The following is a 22,666-nucleotide window of genomic DNA, read 5'->3' on the forward strand; positions in this document are numbered from 1 at the left end:
CAAGAAACTATATTTGCCTGAATAATTATCCCTTGAAATTGTAATGCATATTATTTTGCAATAACACCATTATGCAACATGTTAATCATTGTCGTGTCTATTGATGAACGCAATTTGACTTTATGTTACCTTAATTACACTTGTCACATCTAATGTTTTTATTAGATTTTCTGTCAGATGCGGCATCAATAAATATCTGCATGGGCTAAGTGCCGGATATAACGAGGTTTGCTCAACAAAACATACTTCCAAGTGTATTTACACAAGAAAGGCAGGCTTTTAGCAGTAATGCACCACGTATTGGGGTGAGTTATGCCTTTTCGTGTTATGCCTTTGTTCAGTTACAATGCCACCGACGAAAACACGAACATGAGGCATCCAAAATGAGGATGTCGATCAGTCGGGTTTTTAATTAATGTCCCGCCGATCAGCGTTTACCGCGTGTTCGCCGCGAATGCGTGGCATAATGCTACCTACGTTTGAATCCACGGAAGACGAATGGTATGAAAGGTGATTTCCGCCAAGTCATATGTTCGCCTTTGCGTTAAAACACGAAATAATAATTCGGCGACTTTAAGTCTAAGATATCGCTCGTTTTAGCGGGAAAAGGCGAACATACAAAATAGCAGAAATCAGACACCACCAGGTACCATAGACAACCGGTAGTTTGGTTTTGCTAAGAGGGTGCTACAGTTGAATGTTTTGACAGTTAAATACGATACCTTTCTGAAATTTCTGTTTCGGTGAAATTAAATTACCATTAAGTACACACTTGTCAAAAGGAATTTTGCGTGGTGTATTTTACAACCGTTGTGTTTACATTTCAAGGCTACGGGAAATGATCAATCATTAATTTACGAAAATGAAAAGCTCTTAATTGACTTAGCAGTGGAACATCAATGGAAATTACATTGAATTTATATTTGAAAACTATTAGCGTAATTAAAACATTTGGTGAAAGAGCTACCAGGTATCGTTAAAACAGAGTTAATAAGGAATCTATTTCATATGTGTAGGTTGTGTTGTTATATCTCAAATGTACGTAACACTTTGATATAAAAACCAAGTGACCTCGACATACCCTACAACGACGGTGTATATATCGTGCAAATCCATCAAATATTCGTCAATAGCATAGCAAATAATAACAAAATTGCTTTTTTCATTCATTGGCAAGCTCAGTGGTTAACATTCATTCAATCCCATAGACTTATCATAGGTTGGAATAAGTCTTAACACGTTACAAGTTCTTCAAACGCCCAAAGCATACCATTTTTGGAGTAAATGTATGTAATAACTTACTGTTGAGTACCCGTATGTGGTCCAGGATGCACATTCTATATTTAATATTGAGAATGTAAACTCAGACTGACATTTTGTGTAAGTCGGAGTAATGTATAGAATTGTATGGATTACACCTTGTTATTCTTACTTTAATACCTGCAATCAGAAATAAATATCTCAGAGATCAACTATTTTCTGTTGGACAGGGAAACATATAATACTCGTCAAATAAGATGTTGTTATTTTTATTTTTTTCAAAATTGTGCCAAATGTCACTTTCAAATAGATACATTTAAAACAATATGTTACATTTTAATCGAAAAGTTCGTTTAAGAACGGTTAATGTGAAAATAGAAATTAACAAAAAAAATCTTAAATTTTGATATCATTGAGTTAAATAATAATAAAAAAGAGTTTTCAGATGCATTATGTTAAAAGAATTTACTAAAAGTGTGTTAAACCTAATCTCGCTTCAAACGGCAAATCATACATGACAGAATGACTTGAAACATGTTCTCTTTAAATCGGAATTACCCATATGTAATATAATCTCCCCTATGTTAAGACAACACAATTAACTTACTTACTCGTTTAGCCTACTTAAGCATTGCATATAAGGGCTTAAATGATTGTATTTGGTGTAATTTATTAGGCATCTATTATTTTTCAGTCCTTAATTATTCAACTTTGTTATTGTGTAAACAGGCTGGGGGAATGATGAAGGACCAGCCAGCCCAATTTTAATTTGGTGTACGACACCATGCAGTATTTGTTGTAAGGTTTTCAAAATCACATGATGGAAATTATCCCGACTTTAGCATTGTGTGTGTTTTTAATGGAATGGTGGTATTTATAAGACTAGCCATTAGTTTAGGGACACAATATTGAGCCTCATATATGTGAAAATGGATCGAAATACTTTAAGTATGCGTAAACATATAAGAAAACCGTTTTACGTTCACTCACAGTTTGTCTCAATTAGTTTATTAGGGTCTATATTTTTGTATGATTGCACAAACTTATTGGATTTCGAAAAAAAGTAGTTTCGAATTCATGTCACATCAATAATCTGCATCAATCACCAGGTCCATCAGAATTGTAAAATATGGCCCAGCAAAGCACTTTTGTGTATCTTATTTATCTAATAACGAACATTTTAATGACCATCGCATCAAAAACGTTTATCTGTAATTATTTCTTGTTTTCCGTTGTTTATATATTTAAAGACGAAGGCATGACCTTAAAACTTTATCCTGCCTGAAATTCCCTGATGTTTAGAGTCTGTCTGGGTTTGTGTTTCAGAACTCCTCCTTTTGGACTGACCTTTTCCATGCGGTTAGTCCAATATGTATTGATAGTTTTAATAAATAATTATATTATTTCGGGTTTCTATCTTGCAATGATGCGTGTGTCTCGTTGAATTTGTTTTTTGCTTAATATTTAATGTGACGTTTGGGAAAATGCTGTAGCATGTGTTGGTATAATTCGTTGCAAATTCACTTTCATGTTTGAGTTTTCATTGTTTGTTTGAAATATTGAGATGAGCGTTGCATTGATATTTTAATTGTTTTACTATTATTAAAATAGTGTATGTTTAGAGTTAGAAAGCTGCGCCTAAAAATGTTTAAATTATATTTTGGCTACTTCAGGTATGTTGTTCCAGTTCGTTCTGTATTATCAAGAAAGTACATATCTCTATTTGCTTCAGGAATAAATATTAAATTGAAATCCATTGTCGTTGTTATTGGAAACGACATTTCACTTAATGCCCCTTCTTCAACAACTAATGTGTCTTTAAATCTGCAATCTCTCTTCTTTTTTGTCTTTGAATAAGTCAATCTATGCGTAAATGTCAGGGAACCAATAATATAAGACTGCTGACAAAAGAACAGATCGCAGTTTATCGTATTGCTGTTCAAAAGATGTTTTATGGCTATAAGCGATAACAATTCAAATATTTTCTATTGAAAAATAATATAAAAGGCATTGGTGCCAAAATCAGCCGATTCAGATACAAAACACCTACTCGTGGCTACCAAGTCGAGGACGAGCCGATTTATGTTTTTTTTTTATAATTGCCCTGCCGATCAACAGTGCCAGCACTTTAACTGTGAAAACACGACATAATGTTAAATATTTGCCTTCCGGTAGATATGATCAAATGGGTACATATCTAAATGCACGTGTACATACTTCAACCATGAGAAAAGGTATTCTGGCTTATGTCATTTCTTTTCGCGACAACACGAAATTATCGTGCGGCTGCTTTTCACACTAGATGTTGCGAATTTTTACATAATCGCGAAGAAGGGATGAAAACAACCAAAAAAAATAAAAAATGACACCATAACACAGCTTGGATTTTGAATCTGCTTTTAGAGTTGCAAAGTTTTAACCTTGTATTATAAACATTATACGTGACAGCAGTAACCTAAACGTTGCAAATCAGAAACCGATGAATACGCAACCTGACACTGTTTAATTAATTGCGTGGTGTATTTTACGCCGGTTGTGTTTACTTTGTCGGCGCGGGAAACAGTCAATCATTTATTGACAAAAATAACAAGCTCTAAATTTGCTTAACAGTAAAACTACAACGGAACTGACATGGAATACATATTTGAAATTAATTGGCGTAAGTATACCACTTGTTATGAGAGGAACAACCTGGAATCGTTAAAATAGAGTAAATAACGGGATTAGTTCAAAATTTGATTGATAGGTTGTGTTACTTAACATATTTTTAAAGTACGTTATGTTTCGAGACCAAATTTACTGATCTCGCCTTACCTTTCAACGACGGTACGCATGATGTACATTTATCTTACATTCGTCAACAGTATCATGGTAAATCAGATTACAAAATTATGACTACATTGCTTGATTCATTCATAGACAAACATTTCTGAAATTCACATTGTCACTGGTGATAAAATTTAGTTCAACATCCCAAAGGCTTACATTTTATATCTAGTATTCATTAGATGAGAAAGGTCTGAACGAATTATCGTTACGAATTCCATGTAATGAACTAAGTTACAAATTTTCAAAAAACCTACATGATTTGGAAATAAGAAAGTTATCCTTAGAAAAGTGAGTTGCACCGTTCAATTTTCAGGGGTTCATATTGCATCAGGCCGGAAGACAGCCAAGTTCTGTTCCAGCAAAACAATACTTAATCCTTGAGGTATTTATGATTTCTTTGCTTTCTGAGTGCAGGTATTGCACTGAATTAGAAGTATAACAACTATGATTTATGTGCATTACTCAGTCATAAGTATCAATCTGAAGAAGAATTCTCAAACTTAAATATGGAGTGGGCTTCCTGAACATTTTCCTGTTTTTAAAAGCTAGGCAGACTGTAAGCTAGAAAAACAAACCAACATCGTGTAACCCAAAACGTACAATATGAAGCTGTGATAAGGCAACTGCTAATGAGGGAATACCTGTTAATGATCCGTCCCCTTTTTTCAAAGGAAGGCATGTTGTTTTTGTCGGTAAACTTATTTGATGTTCAAAACTCGGAAACCAATAAAAGGAAGTTAGGAAAAGATAATTATGTTATGTGTTTTGTTTAGTTGTAAGTTATTTAAACCAAGCTATTAGTAACGCGCAGGATCAACACTCTGGTTCCATAAAAGTTTGTTTTGATATGTTTTGACTGAAACCTTCTATACTTTTTTATCGAGCAAACATTACAGAATTTTGTTTTATTATCCGTTTGTTTGCAATTGGCATTGTTTCCAATTAACATAAATATAATTTATCATTAAAGGTAAAATTGGTAATCAATATTATATATTGAGCAATCAATTCAATGTGCGGCATTCACTTAAAGCAGACATACCTTCGATGTATAGTGTTATATTCCCTTTATGTTGTTCTCGACTCCAGTGGTACAGCAAGGAAATCCTGCAGTCGGACGACTGATATACACGTACGATTTTTAAACATCGTGCGTGACTTGTAAGGGCACTCACATGCACTAATTTGGAATTTTAAATGGTTTGCTGTTCTTCCATGCTTCTTTTTTGTGATTTTATGTTCTATGTCTTTGGCGTTTACCCAGTGCCATTAAACCAGGTTTTTGTTGTGTTTGTTTTTGAAGCTTTTCGCATAAATATCAAGAGGCTTGAAACTCCGTCCCAACGTACAATATCTGACTTATGCAGCGTAGGCCGTGTAATGCCCGTGCAAGGCTTTTCACTAATTTCTTCGCAAATCAAGACCCCACTTGCACGTAAGGCCTTACCATATATTTCAAGTTGACTTCAGGACGTCGTAAATTGACATAATGATAGGCTTGTCCATTCAGTTATCAACGTCTTATTATACGCATTGAATCAAACAAAACTTAGTTGAGATATTAACATTGAGTCAGGCAATTACCAGATACAGACATCAAGTAGTACAAACAATCATCCAGACTCTAAAACTATCAACGATGCATCAAATAAAGACAAAAGTAAACCGCTATATAAATGGCAATGAGAAAGTAAGTAGCATCATAGTGGTTAATTATATAATATCCTCTGCGATTCTTACGCTTTTTGTAATTGATAATGCGAGCCTGGTATAATTGTCGTTGGTATTGCTTGCTGTGAAATATATTGCAATTTGTAAAAATAATTATTTAATATGAATGTAATTTGAAATAAAAGTATTTAAACAAGTATACAGTACTCGCAGAAGTTTTACTGGATAATTGTCTGAGTCCTAATACCTATAAATGATTGAAACAATACGAGTACTTTGAGCATCATGTTAATTCAATATCCAAACTATCGTTTTGAATGTAAAACCTGTGATGTTGTAAAGCTGTCTCAAAGATTGAGTTACCAATCAGGATAAGGTTTTTTATCCGATTGTCAATTCTATCGATGATATGCATAACGATAACCGGTTAAAATAATAATAAACACTGATATACAGGGTCCACTACTGGGCTTTTCTCCGTAGCTTGTTATTCTATTATAAATATAAACGTCCTTTAAAGTGCAAAGCCGAAACAGAAATATTGGAAAGATATATTGTAATTATAATTATGCTTTCTCAAAGGTACTTGTCTCTTTACAATTTATATAATGGTCATCAATGATAAGGAATCATATAATGTTTTCAGGAGAAGAAACGCCGTATGATATGTAACGTGTTTGTTGCGTAAGCTCTTATTTCATTACGATATCAAAGACACGTCTATCTTACGTCAGGAAATGACGGAATCTTGCCCAAACCTTCGCTGAGAATGACATACGGCCAATCAAATATTAACAGCTTAACACCGGACTGTCACATTAATATAGCATCTGTCATACACAGTTCCGAGTCTCATACACAATTGAATTCCCTTCAAAAGCTGTCATGTCTAATCGTCGTCATATAAAGATACTTATTCTGTCAGATTGTCAAAATTCAGTACATATCTTAAAGTCCTCAGCGTTTCAGAACAGAAATTGTAAATAAAACACAGAGCGATTTTATCACAGGAGGCATATCTCAACAATTAACTGCCAAATGTATCACATTTTAAGTATTTCCTAACAATAGTAGGTACACAAAAATGGGAAAAAAGTAAATTGCTTCTCAGCGACAGTAAAAGCTCTTGTATTTTGATATTGAAAGTTTACACCGATATTGGTGTAAGGTAAACTTAATGTTAATGATATTCCCAACATGTTCATTGATAATCATGAGTATTCAATCTGAAAGGGCATTTGTATCGTTTTCAACCTTGGAATCGGACACGAGAGTGTTTAATCACAGCTTGTACCTGCCTTCACAATAGAGCTGAATTACAATTCTCGTATAAAATTTAACTTCATCTGTTACATAAAATTGCAAATTAAACGGTCGTTTTCTGAACCATGTTAATCATTACATTAATTTATTGTAAAACAATCTAGCTTAAAGTGCGAACGGTCCTCAAAAGTTCAGATTACAAATGCAGCAATTATAATATCAGCATACACTATCAGTTACAAAAACGGAGTTGTGAAGTCGCTGTCTTAATGGAGATTACGAATTCAACACAGCAATTTATTCTTCCCGGTAGTATAGTGTTGCACACTGTTTCAGTTAGACATCAGGGATTCAAATTGCATTTAAGAGAAGGTACTTATTTTTGAAGGAGGTCAACATGTTTAAACGTCATGTAAAATACAAAATTAATGAGAACTTCATTTTCACAAATAATACTGTCGTTGTATAAACCTAATATATTTAGGACCCAAATGGAAAACTTCAACCCTTTTGATAAAATGCTGGACTTTATTTTTTGTAAATGGTCTTAATCCCAACTTTGGTTTATTGCTGCTCATTGGTATACACTACATAGATCCGATATTTATAGTGACCATAACGGTCAGCTATTTATTCAATTAAGACCAATATTGAATACTGCCCAGCTCAAACATGAATCTCTCTTTTATTTTGTAACCGCAGTGTTAAAGCTGCACTCTGTCAGATTTACCATTTTTACAACTTTTTTTTTTAGTTTTTGTCTTTGAAAGATCAATTTTTTTGCGTAAATATCTGCAAACCAATGATATAAGATTGCTGACAAAAAATCAGATCGCAGATTTTCATATTTCCATTCGAAAATTAATGTTTTATGGCTATGCATGAAACATCAATTTTTAAACTGAAATATAGATATATGCGATCTAATTTTTTATCAGCAGTCTCATATAGCTGGTTTCCATGGATTTTCGCAAAAAATGGCTTCTTCCAAGACAAACGTTGATAAAACGTTCAGTCTGTGAGAATGCAGCTTTAAATCATGAAAGAATCTTTATTTTTTTTCAAATACAATTGAAACAATTGAGCAATGTAACCGTAGAAAATGAAATCGAAATAGTTGATGATTTTATACCAAGGCGAAAATGATTGCGTTTGCGACTCGTTTCCAAAATCTGATATGTGCAACTGATGCCAGAGTCATTAAATTTGCCATGTGTTTGGTTTGTTAAGCCGAAATAATATTTTGGTTAAAAAAGCGTTATCCTACTGGCCACAATGAGTTCAGTAATATGGATTCACTTATGTTTAAAGACCATCACTTCGTGTTTGTAGTCATAAATGATTAGTTATTATCACTAAAATATCGAATAACTTACTCTTCCTGGCAATCACCTTACTGTTTCAAAGTATCAAAATACGAATATTGGTAACAATATCACAATTATAATTATTTAAATAGTCAGTGGACAGAATGTTTAAGTTATTGTGAAACATGGTTACATTTTTGGAGTCAAAATGGAATTTAAGTGGTCCAATCACGGACAATATGTTACAACTTCCTGCGTTTGTTTATCGTCTTTCGCAACTATTCTACAGTTTATTATGCCTTTTTGTATGGTAAGCACGATTTATATATGTTATTTAGTTCGGGTACAAACTATAATACATAATTTACGAAAGTACACTGCCCATACCATACCAATGTCAATTTTGCGATTGTCGGTATCATGTATATATGTTTTAGTGAGCCTTTTTTGTGCGTATTTCAATAATCTTTTTTAAATACCAAACTGTGTATATTGCAATTTCACCTCGTTTGAAACTCCAATTTGATTAAGACTGCAAGACTATTTATTGAATTGCAATAAATAGAACAATCACCCATTGCTGTGAATCTACAGGAAATAAGTATGTCATCATGACGTTTATATTGACAAACTTGTTGTTGATTGATGCAACTTGGCCAAGCAAAGTTTATTTTAATGTTATTTCGCCAGTACTTTGGATTCGTGATTTGTTAAGGACCGTACATGTTAATTGAAACGTGTCTCCGAAAAGGACACGACAACAACATATAAACGATGGTTTTATATTTTTGCTAATGATAAAATATGATGTTATCTGAACATTCCCCATAAGGCTGCACTTGAGATGAATTCAAAATGAAAAAAAAAATGAAATAACAATAACAATTAAAAGAATAAAGATTAACGAAAATAAAGTACATTTAGTTTTGTAAGAAATTGGTTATGTGAAAAACAATAAAATATTTGTGTTTGAAATGCGACAGAATGTCTGTAAAATTCAATTGTGCAGTGTTTAAAAAAATAAGATGATCACATTTGAAATAGTCCTCTTTGCTAGACTGTACAAGTATCACATAGTTATTAAATTGCAAACAAAAAACACAATTAGTTTGTCTGTTACTCAAATGGAATTGTTAAGTTGATACCTAAACCTGAATTACTGCTCCTTTTCCTCCAACACATGCAACTAAACAAACATCGTTTGTAGACGGTTTTCCGCTTGCAAAACTATAACACTAAGGTTTACAACATTGCTGCAAGAAAACAATCTTAGGCAAACTGAAGGTCTAGAATATAATTGGAATGCTGTCACGCAAACCTCTGACAAGTTTCTTTATTTTTTATATTAAACACATCTTGTATAAGGCATAATCAATGCAATGCTATGAAATCAAAGGGAAAGTCTTATTCTGTAATCTGTAGAAAAAATAATTTGCAATAAATGTCATAAGGAACTCTTCTTTCTTCCCAATTAACAACGTATTTAATGGCGCTGTTTGGTCCTAGTTTCCTTTGTTTTATATGCCAAGTAGCTGGTTCGTATTCATTTTAAATTTCCCTGGTAACAAGTCCAACATCAATACATCTTTTATAAGACGGGATCAGAACAATGAAGAGGTAATGTGGAACATTTCGATAAATAGTAGATGGCTTTATATTAAAAGGCCATAAACATGTTTTATTGCCCGCGCTTGATCACCCGACCTCTTGAGTAAATTGCAGATTGCTAATTAGTCAGGGATAGGTAAATATTAGGTAAAAGGATCCTTTATCTAAATGTTCTTTAAGAGTGTTTGTAAAATAAAAAAACGAAACATTCGTGTTGGAATAGATGTTTGCTTTTGTGAACTGCATTTTGTATTATTCATTTTACAAATAGCTTTGCAGAAATGATTTAGTATATCGTCCAAATAAAACAAACTCTTACCGATATCCCTGTGTTTATTTCCAAAAAATAATTAAATCATTTTTATCATGCCCAAATGATACTGCCTCTAATGATATAGGCGATACTTTTCAAAGACAAGAGAGAATTCAATGCAATTATTTTGTTGTGGTATCAATATAAAAACACAGACGAACACAAGAGGTGTTCATTACAGAAATGATTATATTTTGCGACACCATTATGAAATATTATTATTTATGCATCAGACGTAAAAAATAGGTATTGTCAAGTTTTGCTTAACGCAGCATTTATTTGCCTTGCTCAGTCTTGCTGCCAAAATCAAAGTTTTAAAAAAAGAAAATAATTAAGTGCTACTTGATTCACCAGCGCACAACTAAATATCCGCTCAAGAGGCATGAGCGCAAACACTACAATGTATCATTCATCCAGCTTGATCTAGACAAAGTATTTAGTAAAGATAGCTGTGGCATTAATTGTAGTTATCCATCTTTTTATAATATTAACTTAATTAGCCCCACTTAGGCATTTGTGTATATATTTTTTTTCTAATCATTGTAATCATTTAAATTGTTTTCATATATATGAATAAATTTTGCTTGTACAGTCAGCTTAAGAATAATAACTAACAGCTTTTAATCCTAAATATTCACGAACATATACAAAATAGTAATTAATAGGCTTAGCTGCCATTTGTTACACCTGACTCCATTCCTATTAAATAGGATATCGGGTTCGTACTGTTATGCTCAGGATGATTTAGGGTTTAATGATTGAGTGGAGAAAAATGAAAGTGCGCATATAGGATATCGGGTTCGTACTGTTACGCTCAGGATGATTTAGGGTTTAATGATTGAGTGAAGAAAAATGAAAGTGCGCATATAGGATATCGGGTTCGTACTGTTATGCTCAGGATGATTTAAGGTTTAATGATTGAGTGGAGAAAAATGAATGAAAGTGCGCATAAAACTATAATTGAGTCTCAGACAATGTTTGAAATCCCCCGATATCCACCAAATGCTTTATTAAACAGAATGTATATATAGATACGATTTGATAAGTTTACACAACTAAAACACACTTGTTCTTTTTAAGAATGGCACGTGATATGACGAAAATTTGGTTGCGTTTGTTTGCGTGATAAATTTAGAAAATATTTTCGGCTGTGTTTCATATTTGTTATTGCCGTATAAGCATTATTTTATCAAACTGGACGTTAAAATGTCAAAAACGTTTTAAATGTACACTGGTGTTTTATTTAAACAATAATATTTTGATGGCCATTGGATCAAGGTTGTTTAACTGTATCATTTCTTGATTGTGTTGTTGATTCAATTATTATTTAACTGTTTAAACAACTTTTATCATTTAACAAAGGCGAAACATTCAAACTTTATTTTGCCTTAATGTGGCTTGTATTTCCTGACGCTTTGATCCTGCCTTTGAGACACAAAACTCCTTCATTTTGAATTACCGTTCCAAGGCGGTTAGTCCAATATGTATACTAATACAGCGGTATTAAATGTCTATGTTATTTGCGTGTTCTGTCTAGGAATGCTGTGTATCTCTTGTTGAGTGTCTGTTTTTGCTTGGTATTTAATGTGACGTTCTGGGAAATGTTGTAACAGATGTTGGTAGAGTTCGTGGCAAATCCACTTGCATGTTTGAGTTTTCAATGTTTGTTTAAAACAGGGTGTTAAACTTTTCATAGGTATTTCTAATGTTATCTTTGCTGTCATGAAATAAGCATTATTAAACTTGTGTCTGTATTATGGCTAGAGCCTGACGTCTTTTAAAATGTTAAAGTTATATTTTGGCTACTAGGTGTGTTGTTCGCGTTTTAATGAATTACCAATTGATAAAGAACTGCTCTATTTTGAATTATCTAGTATGACTGAATAGAAGGTATTGATGCCAATAAAGCCGATTCTGGGAAAAAAATTCAGGAAATCTTAAAATAAAATTGTCAAATCAAGTGTGTTTACTGCCTCTGCTGTAACATGCGGCATCACGAAATATCTATAAAGGATAAAGTGCCGGATATAACTAGTTCCGCTCAATATTGCATATTCCCCACTGTGTTTACAAAAGGAAGACAAGCTTTTAACAGTAATTCTGTTCTCTGCAAGTTTATGTCGTTGTGTGGTTAATGTGTGGCACACGAAAACACGAAATCGAGGACGATTTAATGTTGTTGTTTTTTCATAAGTGACTCGTAGATCGGCAGGTTTCAGCATGTTCGCATCAAAAACACGACAAAATGTTATTTTCGTTTCTCCTTCCGGTAGAAATGCGCAAAAGATGACATATTTAATTACACGTGTACGTACTTGAATCCACAACCTGACACTGGTTATTGAATTGCGTGGTGTATTTTGCGCTTGCTGTGTTTACTTCAAGTCGACGCGGGAAATACTCAATTATAAATTGACGAAAGTAACAAACTACCAATTTGCTTAACTGTAGAACTACAACGGAACTGACATGGAATACATATTTGAAAACAATTAGCGTTTTTATAGCACTTGATCTAAAAGGTACTGCCTTGTGTCGTTTAAACAGACTAAACAACGGGTTAAGTTTGATATTGGATTGATATCTTTTGTAAATATATCTAATGTACGTTCTAATTTGATATCAAAACTAACAGACGTCAAAATACCCTACAACAACGGGGTACATGTAATTTAAATTTATCTAATATTCGTCCATAGTACAACTCCTGCGGATCAGATTTTCAAAATAATGACTTTATTGCTTTATTCTGTTACTGACTTGTACTTGTCAAATTCACAATATTAAAGGTGATACATTTAATTCAATAATCCATATTTTATCTAGTGTAAATGGGATGAAATAAGTCTGAAAGCGTTACAATACTCCTCAAATGATCAAAACATAATTTTAAAACGTATTCAATAGGCTGTTTTCGTTTTATTTAAATTCTAGATCGATGAATTTTCATTTTATTTTCATGACATGTGGCCACTGAGCTTTAAATCAATTCGCGTTTGTCAGATATCTGCGATATTTTGGCAGTTTTTATCCGGGGAATTTGTAGCCACGTAGCTATTAATTAACCCGTTAGACCTTAGCAGTGAGAGTTTTAATAAACATTTGTTAATGTATCGTCTACTGGCCTTGTTCCTGTAGTTGTCATTGTATTATCAATGTGTTATGTTAAAAGTGCGTCTAAATTTTCGACAGTACACCAAAACGTTTACAGTGCAAGACGAACAAAGATGCTCCGAATCGCTTATCTGACTTAAGTATTTCAGGTCAGTTTAATTTTAAGCAAAATTGACAACGGTCAAACCATTTTGAAAAGGACCTAACGTATATTCATTACATTTAATCTTACATACACAGTCTCTGATTCTTTTACCAGGAAATAGTTTTTTAAATCACTATAGAGCAAATGGTACAATGTTATACACTACTATTTTAATTTCAAAAACATTCAATGCAAAAAGGCAACACTTTAGATTGAAATACGTCATTGCAATCGTTTCACGTACATGACAACTTTACATTTCCTTAAAATTCCATTTATACCTAAACGATTTAAAGAATAAGAAAGTTATCCGAACAAAAAGGAATTGCACCGTTCATTTTGCAAGGAGTTCATGTTGCATCAGTCGAGAAAACAGCAAAGTTCTGTCCCTGAAAAAAATCTATAAGTTATTTATGGGTTTTTTTCTCTTCGAGTGCATATATTTGACTGATTTTAAAATATAACAACTATGAACAATGTGCATTACTCTGTCGTTAATAAATATATATAAAGAGGCATTCTCGAGTTTAAATATCAAGAGCGCATCCTGGACCATTTCCTGTCTTTGAAAGCTACGCATACTGTAAACAAGACACACAAACGTGTTGCCTAAACACATAATTTTAAGTATTTAAAATAAAGTTGCATATCAGGAAGATTCTGAAGGTAAGGCATGCTGTTTTTGTCGAAATTCTTCCTTTCTGTTCAAACACGGAAACCAGTAAGAGGAATTCAAGAAAAAATATATGTTATGTGTTTGTTTTGTAAATTATTTGATACAAGCTTTCAGCAAAGAGTTAGTTTCGGACTCTGTTTAATAAATGATACCGAAAACCATCCATTCCACAAAATGCTGTGTCAACTAAGAAAGTGCATTGAGTTTGAATTTATATAAATAAAACCAGTTGATAAGGCAGTTGCATATAGAGAAACAGCTGTTAAAGATCCCTCACCGTTTCTGAAAGAAATGCACGTTGTTTTTGTCGGAATTCTTCTTTTCTGTTCAAAACACGGAAACTAGGTAAAGGAATTAAAGAAAACACCAACATATGTTGTAAAAATATAAAGTGCCTTGAGTTTGAGGTTATTAGTTACTATACTACAGCAAAGTTTATATCAATGCATGGTGATATATTTTACAGAAACAGATGCTGAATGTGAATACAGATGCAGATCTACACGGATGTTGATTGATATGCATCCAGCAAACTATAACAAATTTCAGCTTGGTATCAAAACTGTTATCATGCTGTCTGCATATTGTTAAAATTGTATATGTGTGATATGGACGAACTTAAATGATAGCAATGCCTTGCATAGTATTTACGTAATGCCATCGACGTCTGCGACACCGGACAACAGTGTCGGAGGAATCAGATTTTAACACTAAAGGTTACTATGTGTGATATAATAATTACGACTTTGAGCAGGTGCGAGTGAATGCTTGAATCCTATTGGATAAAACATATGTGACATTTCTCCATGAAGCATCCGTGTATGCAAATTATTAATATTCATCCCCGGACTTCTTTCTTTTTACAACCTATGACGTCACGCCATAGTAATAAGTTGTTTACAATAGTTATGTGGGGTTCAAATAAACAACAATTGAACAATAAACCTTTTAAATATATTGTTCTAGTTTTATGTTTCGTTATTATTTATTAAACTGAATATTCGTCTGCAGCACAAAGTCTTTTTGATGTTGATCAGAGTCAACATGGCGGGTAATCTATCAGATTCCGACTTGTTTAAAAATAAAATTGGTAGTTTTGAGTTGTTTGAGCGGGGCATGAGTGAGAAAACTGATGCTGCTTCTGCGTTTCTGCGTTTCATTGATGTATGATGTGTCGGAAAAATTACATCTAATTTATAAATAATGTAATTTTCTTTAGTTTTAAGTATAACTTTTTCATGGAGCTTCCTTTGCAATGTTTCTTTCGATATGTATGTGTCCATGATCACAAATGTTTGATATAGGGTTAAATTTTGTAGACATAAATCCAATTACCATTATGATAACAAATGATATGCCAGGTCAGAAAATGAATACTCACAGTAATTAGATTGTCTGCATTTGATGTATATTTATTCCGTATAACATTATTAGCCTGTGACGGTGGAAGTCAACGTACTGTTATCAGCATAACGCAACCATTTATTACCGTGTTACCGGCAATCAAATTTACATTTCGTTACGCATCAATAAAGTTACGCTTAACAAATAGCTGTGGATGTTGGTGTGGCTACAGCCGATTATCAATGCAGTTTACAGAATCAACATGTTTCAGCTCATCTGAGAAAATCGCACACCATCTTTCATCCTATTGACCTTTAAGCGCAGTTGAAATCTGCCTTAATCCCGTGATCGCAGGTAAGCATAGACATGGGTTTACAATTTACTCTTATTTCACAGGGCTACATATGTAGTAGTTATCGGGAAATCATGGTAAGGTATAAGAAGGAGGTTAATCAAAGCAGTCGTGGATGGAGAGAATCGGATAATGAAATGTATGGTTAGTGGTGACAAGAAGGAAAATCTTTAAACCTCTTGTGAAGGTTATTTAACATATATAACTTTTTTTTTTAGTAATTTAACCAATATATTGATATGTTCCAGTCTCTAACTGTAGTATAATTAAGACTGTAATCCTAACAGTTGAATCCTATTTTCTCTGGGTTTTTTTTTAACGTTATAACTTTACGACGTTCCTTATCTTATGTATCCAACAAGCACCGTAAACATTGTTCTACCTGAATCGGATTTCTAAAAGTTCGTTTAACCGGGGATATGAGAGGGTGTGTGGCGTCCACATACAGCAGACATACTTTCAGGAACGACTTTTAAACATCGTGCGGGGATTATTAGGCTGTCACAAGCACTTACCTGGAAGTTTAAATGATTTGAGGGGTTCATAACACCGTCACTTTGTGACACAGGTTGTGCAATGATCATGCTATGCTGAATTTCTAGGAAAATCAACGAAATCAATTGTATTGCATTGGATCAAATCAATAATATCAACATTGAGTAAGACAATTAACAAACACAACAGACACCAAGTATTATATACAAACAGCCAGGCAATACAACTATCAACGAGACATTAACTAAAGATGAAAGAAAATGTGTATATTAGATGTATGGCAATAGGAAAATAAATTGCGGCATTGTAGTAATTTTCATATTTATCCGCTGCGATCCTTACGCTGTTTATTATTGAGTACGCGAGACTGACAATGAATAATAAACGTACAAACACTTTAGACGTGGAATTTCTTTCAGTGTTATGATTTGTTGTGTAAGATATTGCGATTTCTAACGATATCTATACTAAAAAGTTAGATTAAGATTAAAGTAAGAAAACAAGTATTAACCACATGCAGACGTTTAACCGGAGTGTCTGTGTCTTAATACAGATATGAGAACCAAACAATATATTTAACATCTTGTTAATTCAATATCCATACAATCGTTTTAATTTCAGTGTGACTTGTAATGTTTAAAAGCTGTCTGATATTGGAGTTACCAAATATCATCATTAACAGGGCCAATCAGAAGCAAAATATTGGCAAGATGTATTGTAAATTATAAACATGCTTTCTCATTAATGCTTGTCTCTTTACAAGTAATATAAGGGACATCAATGATGATAATTTATCAATTGTACTGTTTGCAGGATAGGAACGCTATATTATATCAAGCGTGTTTGTTTCGTAAGTCTTTATTTCCTTACGCAATCAAAGACAGGTCTATCAAATTACGTCAAGAATTGACGTAATCTTGCCCAAGCCTTCGCTGAGACTGGCATACGGCCAATCAAATATTACCAGCTTAACAACGTACTGTCACATCCGTATGGCATCTGTCATACACCGTATCGAATATTTTACACAATTGAATTACACCTTAGAAAGGCTGTCATATCCACACCCTTTCTGTTACATTCAAAACTTGCGTGTTTAGTCATCGTAATTTAAAGAGACTGATTCTGTCAGATTGTCAAACAAACATCAGAATAAAATATGGGCCTCGCAGTTTTACTACGATAAATTATATCAAACTCAGAGCGATTATATCACAGGAGGAATATATCAACAATTTAATGCCAACATGTTTTACAAGCTGTTTTGTTACCAGTGGTATGTAGACAAACAAAGAACAAATGGAAAAAAGTAAATTGCGTCTCGACCACAGTAAAGGCTCGTGTTTTTGGATATTGGACATTTACACCAATATTGGTGTGAGGAAAACTCAATGTTTATCACCAACGTGTTCATTGATAATTAATAGTGTTCAGTCTGGGGGGACATTAGAATCGTTTTCAATCACGACTTTTACTTGTCTTAAAAATCGAGCTGAATTAGAATACTTGTATAAGCTTTAAATTCATCTGCAACATTAAATTGAAAATTAAATGGCGGCATTCTAATAAATTAATTATTACATAAACTTATTGCAAAACAGTCTAGCGTTAAGTACGAACCGTCCTCAAAAGTCCGATTAGAAATGCAGCAATAATAATATCAGCATGCACTATCAATTACAAACAAATGGTTTCAAGTCGATGTTTTAATGGGTATTACAAATACAACACAATACTTAATTCCTCCCAGATTTCTACTGTTGCAAACCGTTTTAGTTTTAAATCAGAGTTTCGAATAACATAAAAGATAAATAAGGCATTTTAAAGGACCCCAAACGTCATTTAAAAGAAAATGGGAATTGTATTTTAACAAATTATACTGTCGTGGTTTAATTCTGATGCATTTACAACCCTAATGGACAATTCAATTTGAATGTAATTTAAATAATGCATCGCTCATGCAATGGATACTTTTATCGACTTTTTATTCCTTTTAAGAGTCTTAATCCCACCTTTCGTTGCTATGCAATATGCTTCTTTATATCAAGGGGGAAACGTTTGCGCTTGCTATTGTTAAATCTGATAAGGGCAACTGATGACAGAGTCATTTCATTGGCCAAGTGTTTGATTTGTTAAGCCAATTTATTTTTTGGATAAGAAAAAAAAGGTTATCCTACTGGCCACAAGTATTTAAATATTAATATGAATACATTTAAATTTAAAGGCTATTGTGCGTGTTCATGGTAGTATATGATTACCTATAACATAAATGTTTTTTTGTCAAAAAAATGTACTACATTATTACTGAAATATTAAATAATTTACTATTCATGTCAAGCACTTTCTCACACTGGCTCAAAGTAAAAAAATAGGGATAGGGTTAACATACTCGTATTTTGATAATAATTATTTTACGACCTCGATTGAACTGAAACCAGAAAAAAACGACATTGAAAGTTCCTGAGTTTACTTCTACATATCCAACATGATAGCTCAAAATTACTTTGCTATACAATAACTACTTTTGGTACAGCAGCTAAACATAATTGGCCTTTCAAAGGCTTGAAAAGTTTAACAGTCCTTAAAAAAACTTTTTTTTTTGGAAGGCAAAGGTCACTCAAGATGATCGAAATTTGTAAAGAATATATCTGCACTGCCAAATGTCTGCAACAGAACTCTGTTTGTATAAACCCGAAGCAAGTATGTGTACAATATTGATCAATTGAAATTTTCTTTATATCAAATATTAAAACTGTTTACATGACATTTGTCCAATTAATCCGCCATACTAAAATGTATTTTAAAAGTTTAAGAAATAATTGTTTAGATTATTCTGCTGTATTTGTTTTAATGAAAGCAGTGTTTGTATCACTCGTCTTATTATCACATGATTTAAATATTTAACTTTTGAAACAGTTTCTTTACTGTCTTTTTCCTCCTTCTCTTCGTTGCTAGATTCACGTCCTGTTTCAATTAACAAATTTAAAATTGACGCTTATGCACAGACTTTACGCGCAACCTCTTTGTTGACGTCCGGTTTTCTTCCATTGTAGTATTCTGACGTTTATGGCTTTTTTACATTGATAATCCATACTAACAAGAAATGCTTAAAAGCTTTCAAGGATGTTTAACAATTGAGGGTACTTGATCTGATACCAAGAGGAAAAAAGGGTTAAAACCTTACTTAATAAATTGTCATCACGCGAATATTCAACAAGTCTCGTTAAATCAGAACTAAAAGGAAATGCTTGTCTAGATGCATTCGGAAAGAGGGCATGAGAAACAACACACCAATTGTTTAGGATCTTTAAATCAAAGCTCCACTGGACAATACTTCATTGATACATTGTTTTTTATTCCGCTTTGTTGCCTTTAGTGAAACCTTGGTGTATACCGTGTCGGACGTTTAATTGCTCACACCTAGCTATTAATTGAATAATATATTGAACGAGTTCTTTTGAAAAATTTCTTTTCTTTTGTGTTTGATATATTTATTTTATGTGATCACCGGAATACAATATTGGAGGCAATTTAAAATACAAATATCTCAGAAAGAACATGTATTTAACAAGTTCAGTGAAACAGAGAATGCTGCAAAAAAAGGCAAAAACTTCGGAAAAAAATGTTTTACCATAGCTGTTTTATATTTAAAGATGCACTCTTACTCCCAGTTAAGATTAACCACTTTTCTAATATTCCAAAAAGGATTAATACAAGTCAAAATCAATGGTTCTTATGAAGGATACCGAGTTTAGTTTGAAAAAATTAGCATGAAAAACGGTTTTTCTACCTTATGAGACTAGTAGACCACAGTAAATCTTTTAGCATTCACCAATCAATTAATATTTTTGCATTTTCTGCTAATAAATACACGGTTACAATCTTGTTATCAGTAGCTAATATTTTCCATAAATGCATAATTTAGTAGTTAAAGGTTTATCAGTGAAAATTGATGTTTGTTATACATGCGTATGTATTGATTTTGAATAAGAGTGTCACTTTAATTCGAACGCGGTTTATTTCACACTCTTTACACAACGTCATGCGTATAGCCCGATCGCAAGATAGCCTCTTGAGGTGTCGCTGTTTTCAAACATTTAGCCTTATTGTAACCTTAATAACATTTCAATTTTAGTTTTACTGAAAACCACATTAAATACTTGTTTCTGTGGTAAATCAATTGGTAACCATTTACCGCGCCTCTTTTGAGTACTTTGCAAACACAGCCGTGATAGTTAACTCAATGCAATTAACAAAAAAGTGTCAGTTTGCGTATTAAACGGTTTCTGAATTTCAGAGTTGAAAGGTGCAAATCGACTAGCGATACGCGGAAATAATTGATAGTCCTGATAACAGGGGAATACGATTTACGCCAATAGTTCCTTTGTTAAGATGTCACCGTCAATAGTACTTTTGCTATAATTTAAAGTGTGTCCTTATTGTTTCCTTATTGTTTCTATTAAAAAAGATGTCCGATTTTATTGAAATAGCAGTCGGTTTGAAGCAGGGGGATGTGTGTTCTCCGATTTTTTACTCATTATTCGTAGAAGATATGGAACTTTATATTGAAACACTTCCTACAAGTGGAATTTAAATCAAGGAATTGACTTTACTTCTGCTTATGTATGCAGATGATATGGCTTTGATAGCTAAATCTCCGGAAGATCTACAGGAAAGCTTGAATGCGCTTAAAACTATTGCGATAAATGGGGATTACAAGTCAATACCGACAAAACAAAGGTGATCGTTTTTAAAAAGAGAGGTCGTTTGAGACAAGGTGAAAAATGGACATATGACAATGTAAACTTAGATACAGTAAATTAATTCAATTATCTAGGAATGGTGTTCAGCTCGAGTGGATCGTTCGCTTTAAATCAGAATATGCTAACTGGAAAAGGTCTTAAGCTATGCACACGCTTATGTCAAATTTAAAATCATTTAACTTTACACCCAAAATATGTTGTCAACTTTTTGATGCATTTGTTAGGTCAATATTAAATCATTCATGTGAAGTTTGGGGTTATGTGAAGTCTCAGGAAGTAGAGAGGCTGCATTTAAGATTTTGTAAACGACTACTAAACGTTAAACTTTCCACAAGTAACTGTAGCGTTTACGGAGAACTGGGTCGATACCCATTGCATATAAATCAATATATACGGCTAATTAATTACTGGCTTAAGGTCGTCAATACAGACAATTGTATTATTAAATCTTTGTACGATCTTTCATATATCGACTTTGTTAATGGAAAACATAATTGGTGTAGCAATATTAAGAATATTCTTGACAAATTTGGTTTCACTTATGTATGGAATAGTCCAGACATTGTTATTACTAAGCAGTTTATACCTATGTTTAAGCAGACAGTTATAGACAATTACATGCAAGAATGGCGAGAGAGTCTACAAAATAATGGTGTGTTGACAGTGTACAAACATTTAAAACATAACCTTGAATACGAACAATATCTGGACATTATTACAAACAAATCACTGCGTAGCTGTTTAACGAGGACGCGTGTATCTGGTCACAAATTACGTGTGGAAACTGGACGATATGGACCGCAACGTGTCAATAGAGAAGATAGACAATGCGTATTATGTGTTAATGCTTTAAGAGACATTGAAGATGAGTTTCATTTTATTTTAAAATGTGATTGTTACAAAGACATTATGAAACGTTATATAAGCAAGTATTACACTAGAAACCCGAGTATGTGGAAATTGATTGAGTTGTTTTCATCTAATAAAAGATCGGTGTTAAATCGATTGTGTACATATATAAGCAGAGCTAATGAAATAAGAAATTCGCTTATAAATAATATCCTTTAATTACACTTGTTTGTATTAATATGTTTTGTTTCTGTATTATTTGTATTTATTTACCATCATTTTGTGTTATAATTATTTGTATGGATGAGAAATAATATGTTTAAATCCAAACAAATCATCTTTCTGTTCTGTTCTGTTCTGTACTATATACACAAGCCTCGATATCGGAACGGTAACAGGTATGCTGAGCTTAGCTTAACTGAGAAACAAGCGTTCGGATATACTTGAATGATCTTGTTTGAATACACAAGTAAAAGATGCCAGCACATATTCAAACACACCTTAATGGTACACAGCATGAAGCTCAGAGTGAAGGTTCTCATTCACTATAACAAGGCGGAATCCCAGTCCATCACATATTGAACTTCACCTTTATGTGACAGATGTTGGCCTGTATTACTGCCTTGAAACACTCAATGGCTTTTCATTGTAATATGATATTTTTTACCTTAGCGTTA

This window comes from Mya arenaria, chromosome 1, assembly GCF_026914265.1.
Source record: "Mya arenaria isolate MELC-2E11 chromosome 1, ASM2691426v1".
NCBI classification, from domain to species: Eukaryota; Metazoa; Mollusca; class Bivalvia; order Myida; family Myidae; genus Mya; species Mya arenaria.